General features: G+C 40.0%; 1 long non-coding RNA gene across 2 annotated transcripts; it reads left to right on the top strand.

The window, feature by feature from the left end:
- The first annotated feature begins 968 nt into the window (after positions 1–968).
- Positions 969–18737, top strand: LOC122147842. Of its 2 annotated transcripts, none has more exons than XR_006161848.1 (4): positions 969–1179; positions 15925–16077; positions 17261–17304; positions 18600–18737. It is a non-coding gene; the product is annotated as an uncharacterized LOC122147842 (long non-coding RNA). The 2 variants fall into 2 exon arrangements; XR_006161847.1 differs by lacking the exon at positions 969–1179 and adding an exon at positions 13448–13577.
- Positions 18738–19906: the final 1169 nt, after the last annotated feature.

Here is a 19906-nt window from a genome sequence, read left to right as displayed (position 1 = left end):
GCATACTTCATACATTACTGTACACTATACATATAATATTAAAAAGGAATGGTTAGAACAAAACAGTAGCAAATGCTTCTGTTTATTTACATCTAGTGAATTACAATAATTATCTAGGCTTAGAATAACATTTTAAAAACATGGCAAATAAAAAATAAAAATAAAGCCCCCACTATTTAAGAAAAATAGTGCTAGCTAACTACTTATGTGAAACAATATTTTATGCAACTATGCCTAAAATATTAAACATTTGACATAAATGCATTGCATGTGTAAATTTGACAGTTGCATCCAGTAACATAAAAATTAATTAATTACATTTAAATATATTTTCATATCTGGCAATATGAACAAATAATATGTCATTTGTTCAATATAAATTAATATATTGAATGTTTAAAAAAAATCTTTCCAGTAGTTCATAGCTTCATATTTGAATAAGAACAATTTATCCAAGTCTAAAATAGCAATTTGAAGAAATACTTTGTACTTTAAAAGAATAAATATTCAGGATGAAAAAAAAAAAAAAAAAAATATAGATATATATTATATATATATATATATTATATATATATATTATATATAATATATATATATAGATATATTCTTTAATCTATATGTTTAATATATATGTTTAATATATAATATATACATACTAACCAAATATAAAATATAATCAAAAAATATAAACTATGTGCAGCTTTAAAAAAACAATATTTTGACAGTACAAAACACAGATGTTAAAAATATATTGCATATTTGAAAATAGTTCTTGAAATGTGAAATATAGTATTCCACACAGTCTGTCTTGCTGAATATTGTAAATTTTTAAATGTAGTAAAAAATATGTTTGCTGTGCACAGTATGCATACTGAAAACAATACCTGTAGTATGCCAGTATGGCATTTCAAACAAAGCCTGTGCTCTATCTGGCCACTAGAGGGCAGATTCTTCTTAGAATTCCTGCCTTGTGCATGTTGTGGTTTGGCTTCATGGCCTTTCAGTGGCAGCAGGCCACACTTGACATTACTGCATTACTAACACTCGTCCGCAGACATGGGCGTGTGTTGTGGTGTGTTATTTAACGGTTCTCAGGAAAGCTGTCCTGCCTGACGTCATGTTTATCGAGTATCAGGAAGTAAAACTTGTTTAAAAAACAACAACAACAACAACAAACAGGTAGAGGTAGATCTGATTTTCATCTTTACTTTTGTTGGGATATCAGGGTGTGCCGTCTGTCAGTAACTCTTAAAAATCCCTCCTTTGAGTAGTTTTTCTTCCTTTTTCTATATGAAGGCTTATCGCTGAGAGATATAAAGGAGCTCAGGAAGAATTTCCCTAAAATATTCATGATATGAGAAATGATGAGCACACTCGCATCATCTACATTTGTGGTCATTTCGTGTTTGTGTGTGTGTGTGTGTGGTATTTAGTTAAAATATTCATTATATGCTAAATGGGTCATTACACCTGAAAATATAAATGATTGATAACAAGAACCATGCTGCAGGATTGAGGGAAGCAGGAAAGAAGGGTTCTGGAATAAGGAGGGGTGAGAATAGAAAGTGAGCGACCAAGAAAAGGAAAAGAAGAGCTGAGCAGAAGTGAGTTGGAAATGCCCTAAAATTCCTGTGTATTCCAGTAAAGCGTGTCGTCCTGCTGCTGGTGACTAATCATGTGACCAGGTGTGAAGCCTCTGCCTCCTGTCATGTTTTTGGTAACATGACTTCCTGAGCAACCTGAAACCATTAGTGATGATTGCTAAAGAAAGTGTCATTTATTATAATGCATATATTTATATCCAAATATAGTTATGATTAATATTTGTGGTCAGAATATCTCAGAGACTCGAGGGTGGAGCGTTTTCACTTTAGATAGTAAGAAACCACCTAGCCAACAACAGAATTACTCAGCAAGTTCAAAGTAACGCTGGCAGCCACTCAGAACATCTTATTAGTCACAGACGCCCCAACAACCACCCAGAACTCCCTAACTACCATTCAGAGCACCTTAGCAACCATTTAGAACACCCCAGACATGAGAACCGCTCAGCAACTGCATAGCACCCCTACAGTCCCCTGAAACTCCCTTGCTACCACTCAGAGCACTCAGTGACCGCATAGCAACACCCTGGCAACCACAGCCGTTTCTAAATATATGCATTCTTGTCTGTACTTGTGCTCTTGTGGACTTGTGAAGCGTCATCAGTCATTGCCCAAGTAACGTTCCAATTCAAAGTTCACTTCTAGCCACTTTTAAATCCCCGGATGTGTTCTTGCTCCGCCCCTTTTACCGAACTTGAGGCAGCCAGGTATCCCATAATGTATTTTTCACCAACCAGCGAGTGTTAATGGTGTAATTTTCAAAACATTATTGTTATTGTGTCATGACACGCAGTTTTACCAGTTTTACAGGTGAGAATGTTAAATATGTGGTTTATTTATTAGGATTTATTAGGTGCTCATGTATCCCACCAAGAGCGGCCTTACCTCCGCTAGTCCTTCTGACACTTGACACTGACTCTGATGTCTCTGTAATGGTTAAACATGAGATATAACTTACCATAGTACAGCGCAAACATTTGACTGAGTTGTTTGCTTTTGTCCTTATTTCATATTATATAAGCCTCTTATACTTTAAACTTATATTATAATGTCTGTTATTGTTTATTAAAACTGACATTTAACAAAAAGAAGAGGCAGAGTTGTGCTTTATGTCATATTTAATTTTATTATACATGCAGTGAAGCACACCTCCATGCACACAAACTCCATAGCCACTACTAGAATACCTCGGCAACTGCATAGCAACACACGGACAACCACCCAAAACTCAGAACACTCAGTGACCACACCCTGGCAACCACCATCTTAGCAAATAGCATAGCAACACCCTAATAACCACTAAGAAAACCTCAGCTCCTGAACTACTATATCTAGGTATATTGACTAATATTATGGTACTTGTATGGTTCTTTTATGACATTTTTCAGAGTTTGACAGATCCTGGTCACTGCTTTTGTTGTATGGAAAAGAGCAGTCTGGACATTCGCCTAAACATTTCCTTGTGTTCCATAGAAGAAAAAAAGTTAAAATAAATAAATTTATTTTTTGACATTATATATATATATATATATTATATATATATATATATATATATATATATATATATATATATATATACTTGTGAAAAGATTATAAAGCAAATAAATTATTCTGATAATATTACTGAATATGTAGTATACATGTACTGAACATTCTATTATAAATAGAAACAAATCAGGTCGGAAGTAAACAAATGTCATACAAGCACCAGCTTCAGACAGACTTCACTTCCACAATGCCTTTCACTAGACCTATTAACCATGTTTTCAGATCACATTGATTAACCCTAACCATATTGGCATTCTCAAATACACTCTAGACAGCAGGAAGTAAAATCACACAAAAACACATCCCGTAAGAGACGGACAAACAGAAAGTCTGGGTCTGAAATTCTTGCATTACTGTAATATCTCAGCTGCTTTTTTCTAGTATGCTGTAAAATTTAATGGAGATTTTGACTGAAGTCTCCTGCTTTTCACTGACATAAAGATCCCTTGAGTCTCACACGTGTCTCCTCTGGATTTGGAAAGAGGAACAATGTCTCAAACGGAGCTCAAATGTATCAAAATTGCAAAAAAATATTTTCTCAGTCTGTTGTTTTCCAGTACAAATATCCAAACATTCTTAAATACAAAAAACATTAAATGAGTTTGCTTAATGTAATGTAATGCTTAATGGGTGTTGTAAGATTTTGACTGTACTAAAGCATAAAAATACCATAATATGTTTGCAGATATTTAAGAAACATGCTACGTTAACATACTTGTTTATCTGAAAAACAGCGCTACAGTCAGTTATTCTCCTTTGAAAATGTGCATTCTGGGTGGGAATGTCGATCTTTGTTTTGGTTTGTGAAACCTGCCCACTGCCAATTTACCCAGTTGTATTTCTGGCACCCCGGGTTGCCAGTTTGTGGAAAACACAGCGTATTTAATTTCATTCACCGTAAAGTGCGCCAGTTCCTGTTTGTGTCGTCAATTTGGCAACCTGCATGTGCATCAAGTCTGATGAGGAGGGGCCGGGTGAAAAAAAAACCTCTCCAATATTTTGAATTTGGACTGCAATACCTAGTTCAACCACTCGGCGTCAATCCTACATACAGCACCTTTAAAAAAACAAAATACAGCTGCATCTCAATAAATTAGAATGTCATGGAAAAGTTCATTTATTTCAGTGATTCAACTCAAATTGTGAAACTCCTGTATTAAATAAATTCAGTGCACACAGACTGAAGTAGTTTAAGTCTTTGGTTCTTTTAATTGTGATGATTTTTGGCTTACATTTAACAAAAACCCACCAATCTCAACAAATTTGAATATGGTGACATGCTAATCTGCTAATCAACTCAAAACACCTGCAAAGGTTTCCTGAGCCTTCAAAATGGTCTCTCAGTTTGGTTCACTAGGCTACACAATCATGGGGAAGACTGCTGATCTGACAGTTGCTCAGAAGACAATCATTGACACCCTTCACAAGGAGGGTAAGCCACAAACATTCATTGCCAAAGAAGCTGGCTGTTCACAGAGTGCTGTATCCAAGCATGTTAACAGAAAGTTGACCGGAAGGGAAAAGTGTGGAAGAAAAAGATGCACAACCAACCGAGAGAACTGCAGCCTTATGAGGATTGTCAAGCAAAATCGATTCAAGAATTTGAGTGAACTTCACAAGGAATGGACTGAGGCTGGGGTCAAGGCATCAAGAGCCACCACACACAGACGTGTCAAGGAATTTGGCTACAGTTGTCGTATTCCTCTTGTTAAGCCACTCCTGAACCACAGACAACGTCAGAGGCATCTTACCTGGGCTAAGAGAAGAAGAACTGGACTGTTGCCCAGTGGTCCAAAGTCCTCTTTTCAGATGAGAGCAAGTTTTTTATTCAGATAAGAGCAAGTTTGTATTTCATTTGGAAACCAAGGTCCTAGAGTCTGGAGGAAGGGTGGAGAAGCTCATAGCCCAAGTTGCTTGAAGTCCAGTGTTAAGTTTCCACAGTCTGTGATGATTTTGGGTGCAATGTCATCTGCTGGTGTTGGTCCATTGTGTTTTTTGAAAACCAAAGTCACTGCATCCGTTTACCAAGAAATTTTGGAGCACTTCATGCTTCCTTCTGCTGACCAGCTTTTTGAAGATGCTGATTTCATTTTCCAGCAGGATTTGGCACCTGCCCACACTGCCAAAAGCACCAAAAGTTGGTTAAATGACGATGGTGTTGGTGTGCTTGTGACTGGCCAGCAAACTCAACAGACCTGAACCCCAGAGAGAATCTATGAGGTATTGTCAAGAGGAAAATGAGAAACAAGAGCCCAAACAATGCAGATGAGCTGAAGGCCACTACTGAGGCAGTAATTAAAGCAAAAGGAGCCCCTACCAAGTATTGAGTGCATGTACAGTAAATGAACATACTTTCCAGAAGGCCAACAGTTCACTAAAAATGTTTTTTTTTAATTTTTTTATTGGTCTTATGAAGTATTCTAATTTGTTGAGAAAGTGAATTGGTGTGTTTTTGTTAAATGTGAGCCAAAATCATCACAATAAAAAGAACCAAAGTCTTAAACTACTTCAGTCTGTGTGCATTGAATTTATTTAATACACAAGTTTCACAATTTGAGTTGAATTACTGAAACAAATTAACTTTTCCACGACATTCTAATTTATTGAAATGCACTTGTATATCTACCAGTGGGGTCAGAAAGATAAATTTAATTCAAAGGGAAAACAATAATTTTTTCTGACCCCACTGGTAAACATTTAAGCAAAAATTCACTTCATTTTGATACGTTTTTCAGAAAATAAGACTTAATATCTTGTGTCATTTTGCTTCTCAAGTAAATGTATCTTGATTTAAGAATGTTTAGATATTTGTACTGGAGTAAAAAATCATTATTTGCTCAGAAAATTCATCTGAAATCAAAAGTTCCCTTTCGAAAGCTTCAGTCGATGCTGCGCTGCTCAGCGCATTGGGAAACGTCTTGTTCGTGACCAGCTGTGAATAATGTGTGTAACACGTCGATAGAATTGACCCGGCGGTAATATAGCCTCGGTTGATGACGTCATCTGAGCGCGCCCGCAACACGGGGCTATAAATAGATAAGCCACAGGTGCATCAACAGGTCTTTTGTCTTCAGATCATTCTGTGCATGTGTGCGTCAGGAAGATTCTTTTTGTCTACTACAGATCTTCGTACGATGACCCAACGAAACAGTAAGTGTTGTGTTCCTCCATGCTCTCGTCCTATGTATGAGCTGGATACGCATGATTACTGTTTTGTTTGTTTGGGGGAAGAGCACGCGGTTCTGGCTTTAGAGACGGGCGAGTGCGAGCATTGTGAACTGTTCTCAGTGAAGATGCTTCGTGCTCGTCTGAACTATTTTCAGACCGCACTCACCTTTTCGTCTGAGGGCTCTCGTTCGGGTCTGCGTGACGAGCGAGCGACGGGCCCGTCCCTTTCGCTTGCAGTGTCACCAGATCCACGCATCCTCTCTCGTGATCTCGAAGCGCGCTCCGGTGCTTCTTCGATTCACGAGGAGGATGATATATCTCTTGAGTCTTCGGGCGATGAGCAGGCCTCTGAACGCTCCTCTCGCGAGAGGAAATCGGTCGAGGAGCTGCTCGAGGTGGTTACTCGCGCGGTGGACAGGCTGCAGCTTGACTGGCCACGCGACCAAGAGACCCCCAAACGTAGTAAGCTGGAGGATAGGTTTCTGTCGGGTGGTAGGAGAGAGAGACCGCAACATCAGTCTCTCCCCTTTTTCGAGGACCTCCATGATGAACTGTCGAAGTCATGGAGAGCAAACCATATACTTCCCGCATCTTTGTGCCCTCGACGTTGACTTTTTCAACTATCGTGGATGCAAAATCGCGGGGATATTCGGAGATGCCTCGGGTTGAAGAGTCGCTTGCGAGTTATCTCTCACCTGAATCTGCATCCTCGGTGAAGAAACCTACTCTCCCCACTAAACCTTGTAGAATTACATCATCGCTAGTGGGTAAAGCTTATCAAGCTGCAGGTCAGGCTGGTGCTGCGCTGCTGCACACTATGGCAGTGTTACAGGCATACCAGGCTGACCTATTGAAGGACTTGAGTGTGGGCAGTACAATCGACGAGGAAGCATTCGCTGAGCTTCGTCGGGCCACAGATTTGTCTCTCCGGGCGACCAAGCAGACGGCTCGTGCCATTGGCCGGTCGATGTCAGCTTTAGTCAGCACGGAGAGGCATCTGTGGCTTAATTTGACGGGCATTAAAGAGAAGGAACGTTTGTTTCTTTTAGACTCCCCTATCTCTCCATCTGGCCTGTTTGGCGATTCAGTTAATTCGGTCGTCGACAGGTTTAGGGAAGTAAAGAAACATGAAGAAGCGTTCGTTCAGTTTCTTCCTCGCCGCACTCAAGGGGAGGGGCCATCAGCCACCCAGCCTCGCCCCGGTCCTTCGAAAAACCAGGGAGGTTAAAAAGCAGAGCGTGGCAGACCATGCTCCCCCTCGTAGGGATTGGGGACAGGTTCGCCGTGCTCAGCAACCTCCCAAGCCAGACCTCAGGACTTTTATTAATAGGAAGAAGAAGTCCTGACGCCATGGCACCCGTGCTGGTGGGGATAGTCCCTCACGGGGGTGGGGCGCGCTCGAGAGCTTTTCGCCCCGCCCCGTTACCCTCACAAAACCCCTCCATCCCCGCCGCTTCTGGTGTCTCTCGGGGGGGCGGGGGTTTCCAGCGAGATTTTAGATGTTCCAGTACTTCCTGCCATCATTCTGGACACGGAACATCTAACATCCCCTCAAAAGGAAGTATTGAAATTGGTACCACTCTCAGAGAGTCTGGCAGCGTGGAAAACTTCTGTGCCAGGCATTTCTGCATGGGTATTGAGCACAGTACGGGTAGGATAACAGGATCCAATTTATTCGTCATCCTCCACGTTTCAAGGGCGTGGTTTCCACTTCCGTGAAACCGGAGCTGATGCAGGTACTGTCTCAAGAGCTACAAACTCTTCTGGGCAAAGAGGCCATAGAACATGTTCCTCTTCCACAGAGAGAGTCGGGCTATTACAGCAGATACTTCCTAGATTCCCAAAAAGGGTGGGGGAGTGCGTCCCAATCTTGGATCTTCGAGGCTTAAACCGTACAATCAGAGCACTCAAGTTCAAGATGTTAACCGTCAAGACGGTCGTGTCGCAAATTCGGCATCGCGATTGGTTTATCACGATCGATCTGAAGGACGCATATTTTCATATAGAGATTTTGCCACAACACGGGAAATTCCTGAGGTTCGCTTTCGGGGGCGAAGCATACCAGTTTCGGGTTCTTCCTTTCGGCCTAGCCTTATCCCCCCCGCACGTACACAAAATGCATGGATGCACGCACTGGCTCCATTACGACTCCAGGGCATTCGCATTTTGAATTATATCGACGATTGGCTGATACTAGCGCAATCGCGAGAGATGGCGCTACAACACAGGGATATCGTGCTAGCTCATCTAGTTTCTCTGGGGTTGAGACTCAACACCGAGAAGAGTGTTCTCTGTCCGACTCAGAGAATGACTTATCTCGGGATCGTTTGGGATTCGATCACGATGCGGGCACAACTGTCTCCCGCTCGGATCGAGACCATTCAGCAGACCATGAGCAAGGTCAGGCTAGGCCAGGATCGCACTGTTCGTCAGTATCAAAAGATGTTAGGTTTCATGGCTTCAGCATCCACGGTGATTCCTTTGGGGCTGTTGCACATGAGACCGTTTCAGTTGTGGCTAAAAGCCAGAGGATTTCATCCGAGAGCCAATCCTCAAAGGCAAATAAAAGTGATGCGCCGCGGGCTTCGTACATTATCTCTGTGGATCAGACCCCGGTTCCTTGCCTTGGGTCCCACTCTAGGGGCACCGTGTCATCGCAGACTGCTAACGACAGATGCCTCCCTGTTGGGCTGGGGAGCAGTTTTGGATGGCCACCCAGCTCAAGGGGAATGGGGGGGTCGTCAGCTCGATTGGCACATCAATTGCCTCGAGCTGATGGCCGTATTTCTGGCTCTGAAATATTTCCTCCATCATTTGAGAGACTGTCATGTTCTAGTACGGGTGGACAACACAGCAACAGTCTCATATATAAATCACCAGGGGGGTCTGCGCTCACGCAATCTGAACAAGATAGCGAGGCAGATTTTTCTTTGGGCCCAGGACAAGCTCCTGTCGCTCAGTGCAGTTTACATTCCAGGGCGTTTGAATGTGGGAGCGGATTTACTGTCCAGACAGACACTTCCGACAGGGGAATGGAAACTCCACCCAGAGGTAGTGGAACAGATTTGGGAAAAATTTTACGAAGCAGAGGTGGACCTCTTCGCCTCCCTTCAGACAGCGCAATGTCCCCTCTACTTCTCTCTGAGTCACCCAGCCCCCCTGGGTCTGGATGCGATGGCACACACATGGCCCAGAATGCGCCTGTATGCATTTCCTCCAGTTTCTCTGCTCCCGGGAGTCCTAGCCAGAGTTCGCCAACAAGGGTCTTGCCTCTTGCTGATAGCGCCACGTTGGCTGAACAGGGTATGGTTATCGGAGATAATATCTCTCCTCGACGGCTCGCCTTGGGCGATTCCGGAGAGGAGGGACCTTCTGTCTCAGGCAGGGGGTACGATATTCCATCCCAGGGCCCGACCTGTGGAATCTTCATGTTTGGCCCCTGAAGGGTACCAGCTGAGGAACACAGGGCTGTCGCCGGGTGTTTTTGATACCATCCTTAGTGCTAGGGCTTCCTCCACCAGACGGAGTTATGCCAGTAAATGGGGTGTCTTTTGACAGGTGGTGTGTGGTACACAATGTAGATCCGGTCAACTGCCATATTGCTTCAGTTCTGGACTTCATGCAAGAGAAGTTGTCAACAGGCACATGCCCTGCTACTCTTAAGGTTTATGTGGCCGCTCTTTCGGCTTGCCACGCCTTGATTGACGGGGTGCCACTCGGGAGACACCCTCTGCTCTCTCGCTTTCTTTCTTCGTGGGGCCAGACGACTGAGGCCTACAGTAAAGACCAAGATGCCTTCTTGGGACTTAGCTATAGTTCTCGAGGGTCTGGTTGAAACCCCCTTTGAACCTTTAGAGTCAGCGTCTGATAGACTTCTAACTCTAAAAATGGTTTTTCTTCATGGCAATAACTTCTTTGAAGAGGATTGGGGATATGCAGGCTCTGTCTATCTCACCATCATGCTTAGACTTTGCCCCAGGGAGCGTGAAAGTGATTCTGCATCCTCATCCTGATTACCTGCCTAAGGTTCCGTTTTCGGCTGTACATCCGGTCATTCTAGAGGCCTTCTGTCCTCCGCCGTTCGCAACGCCGGAGCAGGAGAAATCTTATAGACTGTGTCCAGTCCGTGCTCTTCAGACTTACGTCCACCGCACTAGCCAGTGGCGTAAGTCGGAGCAACTGTTCGTCTGTTATGGTGGTGGTAACAGAGGAGCAGCTGCCACCAGGCAGACCATGTCTCACTGGGTCAGGGATGCTATTGCTTTGGCTTATGAGGCGCGTGGTCAAGCTTCGCCTATAGGTCTTAGAGCTCACTCCACAAGGGGGGTCGCCTCCTCTAGTGCTTTAGCAAGGGGTGCCCCCTTACAACGGGTTTGTGATGCGGCAGGTTGGTCCTCTCCGCACACATTCATAAGATTTTATAGTTTGGATGTCCATGCTACTCCGGGCTCTCATGTCCTTGAGTCAACATCACAAGCTAATGTCTGAGGCCTTCTTGTGGTTTGGTAGCACACCTGCACAACCTTAGGGGTCCAGACATTTTCAAGCACGGAGGCGTGGGTATTCTCGTTCCCAATGCGCTGAGCAGCGCAGCATCGACTGAAGCTTTCGAAAGGGAACGTTCCCGGTTACTTAGCTGTAACCTTGTTCCCTGAGAAAGCGGAACGAGATGCTGCGCTGCATTGCCGTACTGAAATATGTCCCAGGACTGCTCTTCAGACAAAATGTCCTGTTGATGCACCTGTGGCTTATCTATTTATAGCCCCGTGTTGCGGGCGCGCTCAGATGACGTCATCAACCGAGGCTATATTACCGCCGGGTCAATTCTATCGACGTGTTACACACATTATTCACAGCTGGTCACGAACAAGACGTTTCCCAATGCGCTGAGCAGCGCAGCATCTCGTTCCGCTTTCTCAGGGAACAAGGTTACAGCTAAGTAACCGGGAACGTTCTCCATCTTTACTCTTTCTTTTGTATTTAGGTTTTAGGTAACTCTAATGATCTGAGCTGCTCCATGTTTTTGGGACTTTCCCTCCGTTGCTGTAGAGCATGAGACTCACAACACCAATGTTAGGGTTCGAATCTGAGGGAATGCAATGTAGTCACAAAGTATCTGATGAATGCATGAATAAACTCTGGGTAAAATATTGCGGTAGTTGTTTACCAGTGAGTACTCTGTGGGTTTATCCAGGCTGAATTCATGCAGTTCTTGTGAAGTCAGGAAATAATAAAGAATCGTGTGTGATCACTGAGCTGTTGCCATAGGAATGTTTTCAGAATTATCATTTGATCAGGTGTGAAAAAATACATCATCGCTCAGGCATGTCATGTGACGTCAGATCTGTGAATGAGCATGCCATGAATCTGTCTCACCTGAATGCACACAAACACAAACACAAACATTTGTTTACATTTCACGGAAATTCCCAGTGACGTTTATTGTTATTCAGTTAACTGAATTATAATGTAAAACAACATGTAAATGTTTTTCTTCAGGTGAACTTAAATGTCCCCACAGTGTCGACACCAAAACCTCTCTCAGAAAAAGCCTGCAGGTATTTATTATGACAGTGTTGTTATACCAAACCGCTTCACAACTACATCCCATAACACCTTAAATTTGCTATATTCTGTCTTATCTCTTATTCGTGAAGACAAATATTTCATGAAAACCCACAAACATAAGATTAAAAAATTATAGGAAACCACTATAAGCAAAGAAATTAATTATAAAATATAAAAACAAAATAAAATGAATTACTGAAAAAAAAATGACTAAACGATAAATAAGAAGAATTCCTATGAATATAAATTAATTAAAACAATCCTTAATTTTAACCAATGTCATTTCAAAAACTGCTGATCTACCTGGATTTTCATGCACAACCATCTCTAGGGTTTACAGAGAATGGTACAAAAAAGAGAAAATATCCAGTGAGTGGCAGTTGTGTGGACGAAAATGCCTTGTTGATGTCAGAGGTCAGAGGAGAATGGGCAGACTGGTTAGAGATGATAGAAAGGAAACAGTAACTCAAATAACCACACGTTACAACCAAGGTATGCAGAATAGCATCTCTGAACGCACAACACGTCGAACCCTGAAGCAGATGGGCTACAGCAGCAGAAGACCACACCGGGGGCCGATCCTGTCAGCTAAGAACAGGAAACAGAGGCTACAATTCGCACATGCTTACCAAAATTGTACAAGAGAAGATTGGAAAAACGTTGCCTGGTCTGATGAGTCTGGATTTCTGCTGCGACATTCAGATGGTAGGGTCAGAATTTGGCTTAAAGAACATTAAAGCATGGATGATCCTGCATTGTATCAACGGTTCAGGCTGGTGGTGGTGGTGTAATGGTGTGGGGGATATTTTCATGGCACACTTTGGCCCCCTTAGTACCAACTGAGCATCGTTTAAACGCCACAGCCTAACTGAGTATTGTTGCTGACCATGTCCATCCCTTTATGACTACAGTGTACCCTACTTCCAGCAGGATAATGCACCATGTCACAAAGCTCAAAAAACATGGCAATGAGTTCACTTTACTCAAATGTCCTCCACGGTCACCAGATCTCAGTCCAATAGAGCAGCTTTGGAATGTGGTGGAACGGGAGATTCGCATCATGGATGTGCAGCCGACAAATCTGCAGCAACTGCGTGATGCTATCATGTCAATATGGACAAAAATCTCTGAGGAATGTTTCCAACAACTTTTTGAATCTATGCCATGAAGAATTAAGACAGTTCTGAAGGCGAAAGGGTTCCAACCCGGTACTAGCAAGGTGTACCTAATAAAGTGGCCAGTTGAGTTAAAAATGATAATTTTTGAACCAAACCATTCTGGGTCCCATTGACTTCCAGTGTTTTTTTTTTTTTTTTTTTTGGTACTATGGAAGTCAGTGGGGCCCAAAATTATTTGTTTACCAACATTCTTCAAAATATCTTCTTTTGCGTGTGACAGGGTGACAGAATTTTCCCTTTAAGTTTACTTTAGTCCAGCTTAGTTCAGCTCATTCGACAATTTCAGACAGTTCAGAAACCTTATGTTATTCAAATTCATTTTCGGCAGTATTTATGTTCGTGCAGTGAGTTCAGTTGTGTGAAACTTGCTCTGAGGTTACTCTCTTAATAAAGAGCACTTCCTCTCGCTCTCTCTCTTTCGCTCGCTCACTCTCTGTCATCTTAAGGAACTGTAATTTGAGTGTGTTTCATTTCATCTCTTGCGCGCTGGAGGAGAAACCCGTGAACCTTAGTAAGTGCTCTCTCATTTTAACCTCTTTACTGACACATTACATTGCTTTATTACTCTTGCTCCACAAACACACTTTCACACGCTTTGACTGTCACTTGTGTGCGGCTGGATGTGATGAAGGCTTTTGTGGATCTGGACACTGTAGTCTGACACTGAAGCGTCTCGGGTTATGTTGGAGAACGAGTAGTTAAGTTGGTGTTTCTCTTTATTTCTCTTCCCTTTTGTTAGCGCTGTGTTTGTGATCAGCCCACAGAAGCTTTTATTTCCTGTGATCAGTTCCAGTTTAAGGTGGATCATTTACGATGAAGCTCTTTGATTTCACTGTAAATGTGTCACACGTGAACTGTGAACTATCTGCGGCAGATCAGCACAATCAGTGAGTCATCACAGGTGGTTTAGCACCAGTTTATTTAAGTTTAACACATTTAGTTCAGTCTAGTTTACTTCAGTTAAATGCCCTATATGCAATAAAAAGGCACAACCGGTTTAGTTTAGTTTAATGGCTTCTGTGGTAAAGCAACACAATTGGTTTAATTTAGTTATTAGCGCAATTTAGTTTAGTTGAAATCAGGCCCAAAGCCAGCTGTGAGTTGCAGTTCAGGGTCAGCGATACCTTTATCTTATTTTATCTTATTTGCAAAAGATTTGAAATAATTTTGGTTTATTTTTAAGTCTAAGCTATGTCATTTAGTATAGTAGTGAAATTTTCACAAATCCTGCTATAAACATTCATAAGAGCACTAGACCAAAATACCAGCTAGCAAAGGTTATTAATAAAAAACTATAACAGTATTGTTGCATGAATAACAAACAAGTGATAAGATTATCCACCCCTAACCGGGGTAAAGTATTAACAAATTTTGAGGCAATAAATAGGGTGTGATTTAAAAATTATCAATGACCCCTTACATCAGCCCTACAAACCCCCCACACCTCACTAATTTTAGATTCATTTACATTTACGCATTTAGTGACTTACAGTGCATCCAGGCTATACATTTTATTTTTAACCACTATGTGTGTTCCCTGGGAATGAAACCCACAACGTTTTTCATTGCTAACGCAATGCTCTACCACTGAGCCACAGGAACATTTGCTGTAGTTTTTAGCTTAGTTTAGTTTAGTAATTTAGTTTAGTTTAAATGAATGTCATCTGGATTATAGCAGCATCATCAGTTCATTTTATTAAGTATACTTAAGTAAAGTTAAAATATATTTTAAGTATACTTGTAGTATGTATCTTAATATCCATGTACAAGTATAGTACTTTTTAATGCTACTTGGGACTAAATTGGCCTACTTTTTAGTTTATAAAAGAAGCATAGTTTAAGTGTAACAGTAGTAAACTTCGAGTACACAACTAGTTTGAAGTACATAAAGTGAATTTCTGAGAAGTACATAAAAAGTCGACTATAAGTATACATTCGTATTTTTAGTTTTGAAAAAAGTATACTTATAGCACACGTGAATAAACTAGTTAGTTTAATGTCCTCTGCGGTAAAGCAACATGTTACGTTTATTTTAGTCTAGTTTAATGTAGTAAATGACATCAAGTTTAGTGTAATACATAATGGCACAACAAGCTTCCCATATGAAAAAATACTATAGTAATTTATAGTTAATACTATAGTGTTTTTGAACCATACTATAGTAAAGTACTTAAATTAATTTGTTGTGGTAATTCTATAGTTGTTTTGGTAATATAACAACTATAGTAATATAAACAAATTACTTTACCAGTACTGTACGAAGTTTGTATTTTATATTATACTACAATACACTACAGTTTACTGTTGTAAAAACTACAGTAAGTATACTACACTATTTATTATCAGTTCACTATAGTTAATACTACAGTATGCTGTAGCATTCATTAAAAAGTGTTGTAAATACTATAATATATACAGTATAATACGCTTTACTATAGTATGGTTCAAAATCACTACAGTATTTACTATAAATTACTAGTTTTTTTCATATGGGTTTAGTTTAATTTAATGCCCTCTGCATTATTCGTTTTTAGTTTAGTTTAGATTAATGCCATTTAAGCAGAACTATCGGTTTAGTTTAGTTACACTAGCTCTCTTTATAAATAAAAGGGTACAAGCAGCTTGGTTTATTTTGGTTCAGTGCATTCTACAGTGAAGCAACACAATGGTTCATTTTCTCTGTCTACAGCACAACAGGACAATTGATTTCCTTTCACACTGTTCTGTTTGTCTCACTCTCTCTCTTTAGTTGAGCATTGTTTAGTAGTAGTCCGCCGGAGGGTGTGTTGTGGGAAATCCCTTTTACAGTATCGATATGAAGTCAGTGACATCACCCCTCTCCCTTTCTCTTTGTGTAGGCGTGCAGTTCCTGTTTTAAGTGTCTATGCTTACTGCTGACAGATGAGGACGACATGAAGAAGCCAGTCTGCTCTCTGTAAGTGCTTCAGCTGTTCATTCACATCCTTCAGCATGAGTTTACAACTGCGCTGCTTATACACTCACAGATACAGGTACAGCGCTCTCTCTCTCTCTCTCTCTCTCTGTGTGTGTGTGTGTTTGGTACTTGTGAGGATAACTAGTGTTGTCACTTGTTTAAAAGGCTTATAGATAATCCAGATGATGTTTGTCTTTAAATCTAATGATGTTCACAGATTCCTGAGGCTTTTTTATTGGTTTAGGAGATAAATATAATTAATTAAATAGAAAAACAATGGAAGATGTCTTCACAAATATGGTTTGTAAGATCTCTCTTGTGTTCAAAAGAGAAAGCGTGTGTTAGTTGTTTATGGATCTCTTATTTCTTAAACTAAGAGGGAAGTGGACTTCGAAGCGTGGCTGCTAGTGCCTGATGTGTTTTTATTTGCATTTATAGGCCAGTCCAAGAATACCAGGAAATTATGTTTTTCCTGCGTGCATTGCATTTGTGCTGCAGTTTCTTGTTTTAGAGGCACTTTGTTCCTGGTCGTTGCATCTTAAGAATGCGCTCAGGTGCTTTCAGGGCCGTGAACACATCAGTTTAAATGATAATATATTTCCACCAAGCTAAAGCCAGACATTCAGATCTCCCATTTCAGTTCAGCCATACTGACATTATTTTACACGTCATTTAATAATGTTGCAGCCACAAAGTCCACAGATCAGAAACAGAAACTTAATCCATATCTGCTGCACATGATATGATATCCTCTTTCATATTCTCACAGGATTAGTTTATACTACAAATCAGGCTTATTATGAGGAAGTGAGATGTCGTACCATTTGCTTAGTTATAATAAACCCGATCACATGCTGCAAGAGCTGCACACATGCACTCTTAAGTACAAAGCTTCCAAAATAAAATAAAAAAACATGTTGTGTTCCAAAAAGAATTTTTCTGTGAACAGTTGTTTTTTTTTTAGTGTGAAGAACATTCCAAAAAACCTTTTTTGGAACCATGGAAAGATTCCATGGATGTTAGAGGTTCTTCATGGAACCACTGATGCAAATAATTAGAGGTTCTTCATGGAACCACTAGTAATCAACACCAAGAAATCTGTTGTTTTAGTGAGTAAGACCTGATGCTGCAGTTATTTTGGGTAAAAGAATTTTGAATTGAGTCATGGGAATTTTTTGAGGAATATGCAGATTCACATGATTGTGAGTTTCATGCTTGTGTGTCTCAAATCGTTCTTTTTGGTGTTTTTTTTTTTTTAGCTTGGCCTTGGTCATGACCACTCTGCTACTTGCAGCTGCATCTGGTAAGAATGTCATTTTTGCAGAATTTTCTCATTTTCACCTGTCAGTGTTTAATAGTAAATTATCTGAAACGCCGAACAACCAGGAGGACTAGCGATAAAAATAATGTGCTAAATGTAGAGATTGAAAGAGAAATGTTACGGGAGGATGGATAAGTTTGGATGTAGAAGCCGTAGGAGTTGGGGAATGCACCTCTACACCAGAGAGTTAAAAGAACAAGGAAGCAAAACTCGGACAGTAAGAAAAGGACTTGTAAACCACTGAAATAAGTCATAGAGAATCACCCTGATTGAAGCAAACATGCCTTTACACCCACACAAACACACACGTTTAGCTGCATTTAAAACATAACACACTTCTATTATTATAAGGACTTGTACCCACGCTCTTTTACTAAACATGACAGGTGTGAGGATTGGTTTCTGACACATGTAATAATAAGTAGTGTTAAAAAAGGAAACCCCAATAAAAGCAAAAATAAAAATTTAAAAATGTATAATTTATATGTACACACACACACATATATATATGTATATATATAAAACAAACAATAAGTAATATATGTGTGTGTATGTATGTGTTTATAATATATGTATTACAATAAGTAATGTATGTTTTACTTGTATGTGATTGTATATATATATATATATACACACACACACACACACACACATAAAAAAGATGCCATTAAACAAAATATTAAAAATATACTTTTTCTACATTCATTTGAAGACTGAATGTGAAATTATTGCAATATTAATGCATTATTGAAAACTTTATTGTTAGTTGCAATTAATTTGAAATTAATTTAAGAAAAATGTGTGATTAATTATTTTATTTTTTTTAACTGATTGACAAGCACTATACATAATATTAGAATATTAAATTATTATATTATATATATATATATATATATATATATATATTATATATTATATATATATATATTAATATAATATATATACTATATCACATATATATATAATAAACTGTGTATAAATTATTGTGTGCAACATAATGTGTATATATACTATTATTTTTAAGTTACTACTACTATTATTAAGTTTATATATTTATATACGCTATTCTATATATACAAAATTTTGCAGACTTTTTCAGCAATGGTTGAGTTACAGGTCTTATAGAGTTTTATCGTTTTGCTTGCAAATGATAAATCTTGTATCTGTGTAATTGAACTGAAGTATACCTGCCTTATTATAATCATCTATTATAATAATCAGCGTTGACTGAAATGCTTCTGAAATTTGAGTTGTTTCTGTCGTGTTGTGTGTTGCAGCGATGAACATCCAGGCTGTTTTGGGTCACAGCGTTACTTTCAGATGTCCTTCGAACCACAGCGAACCTGTTGAAGGCTTGTACGTACAGAAAGTTATAAACAATAAAGACGAGTACATCAACGGGTTTTTTTATAAAGTTTTCATAAAAGACAACAACATGCCATGGAATGAGTACCACAGCAGAACCAAAGTGAACAAAATGGACCTCAGCGATAGAAATGTCTCAGTTTCTGATGAAGGACAGTATAAATGTATTATTTTCGTCAGCGGAGCAGAAAAACGTAAAATCTCAATGATTATCCTCAAAGTCACAGGTATGACACAAGATACAGACGACAGGGTCAGGTTAAATTCAGAACTGAAGAATGGGCTCATATTCAGTTTATGAGTGTGAATCTGAATCAAATCGACCGCAACAGACAGGAAGTTGAATTCGAATTTGAATCTGAATGACAGAAAGAGGAATTTACTCAAGTGCAATTTAAAGAAAATTCAACCAAAATAACAGAAGTTAAAAAAAAATGATCATATTAACGTAGGCCTAAAAAAATTTTATTAGAGCATTTTGGCAAATTAGTAAATATTTTTTCTATGTTATGCATGAGAATATATGTTAAATGTATCATTTATACTAAAGTATGAAATGCATTGTTAAAAATGACACTTCATTTTCTACTTTCTGAATTCTAATGCACCCCATTAGGTACTTAAATTCAAATGCAATTCAGATTTTGAGCCATTCTCGTCTCAGCTCTGAACGATGCATAACCCTGATAAACTCCTACAGTGTGTCCATGTGTGAATAATGAAGCCATTTCTGCGAAATATCATTTGAATATGAGTAAATAGGCTATTTGTGTGTGTGTTTGTACAACTGTTGGTTTATTTGCGTATGTAAGTCTGTCTGCTTGGAAACTCACTGCTGACTAAGGATTCTGGGATGCTTGTATTGACGTGGGTTTTGGGGAAGTGAAATGCTGTGGGGGGGACCTCTCCGGATCTCTAAAATGTCACTTATTCCCACTGTTTCTCTTCTTTTTACAGCCGAGTACAGCTCCCCCACAATCACATCTGACTGCAGTGACATAGACTGTGGCGTCAGCGAGGCACGGGGATGAGCTGTCACTTAAGCTGCTCGGCGGTGGGCGGATACCCACAGAGCAACGTCATATGGACGGGGCTTAATCCAAGTCTGACGAACCTATTTTACAACTGGAGTTCAGCGCAAAACGAGTCCAAAACATGGACCATCAACCAAACCATCACGTACAACTGCGACCAGCAAACCAATGTCAGCTGTGTCGTA

This window comes from Cyprinus carpio, chromosome A15 (genome assembly GCF_018340385.1).
Source record: "Cyprinus carpio isolate SPL01 chromosome A15, ASM1834038v1, whole genome shotgun sequence".
NCBI classification, from domain to species: Eukaryota; Metazoa; Chordata; class Actinopteri; order Cypriniformes; family Cyprinidae; genus Cyprinus; species Cyprinus carpio.
The sequence above is the reverse complement of the archived record's forward strand: the minus strand, read 5'-3'. Positions and strand labels throughout refer to the sequence as shown.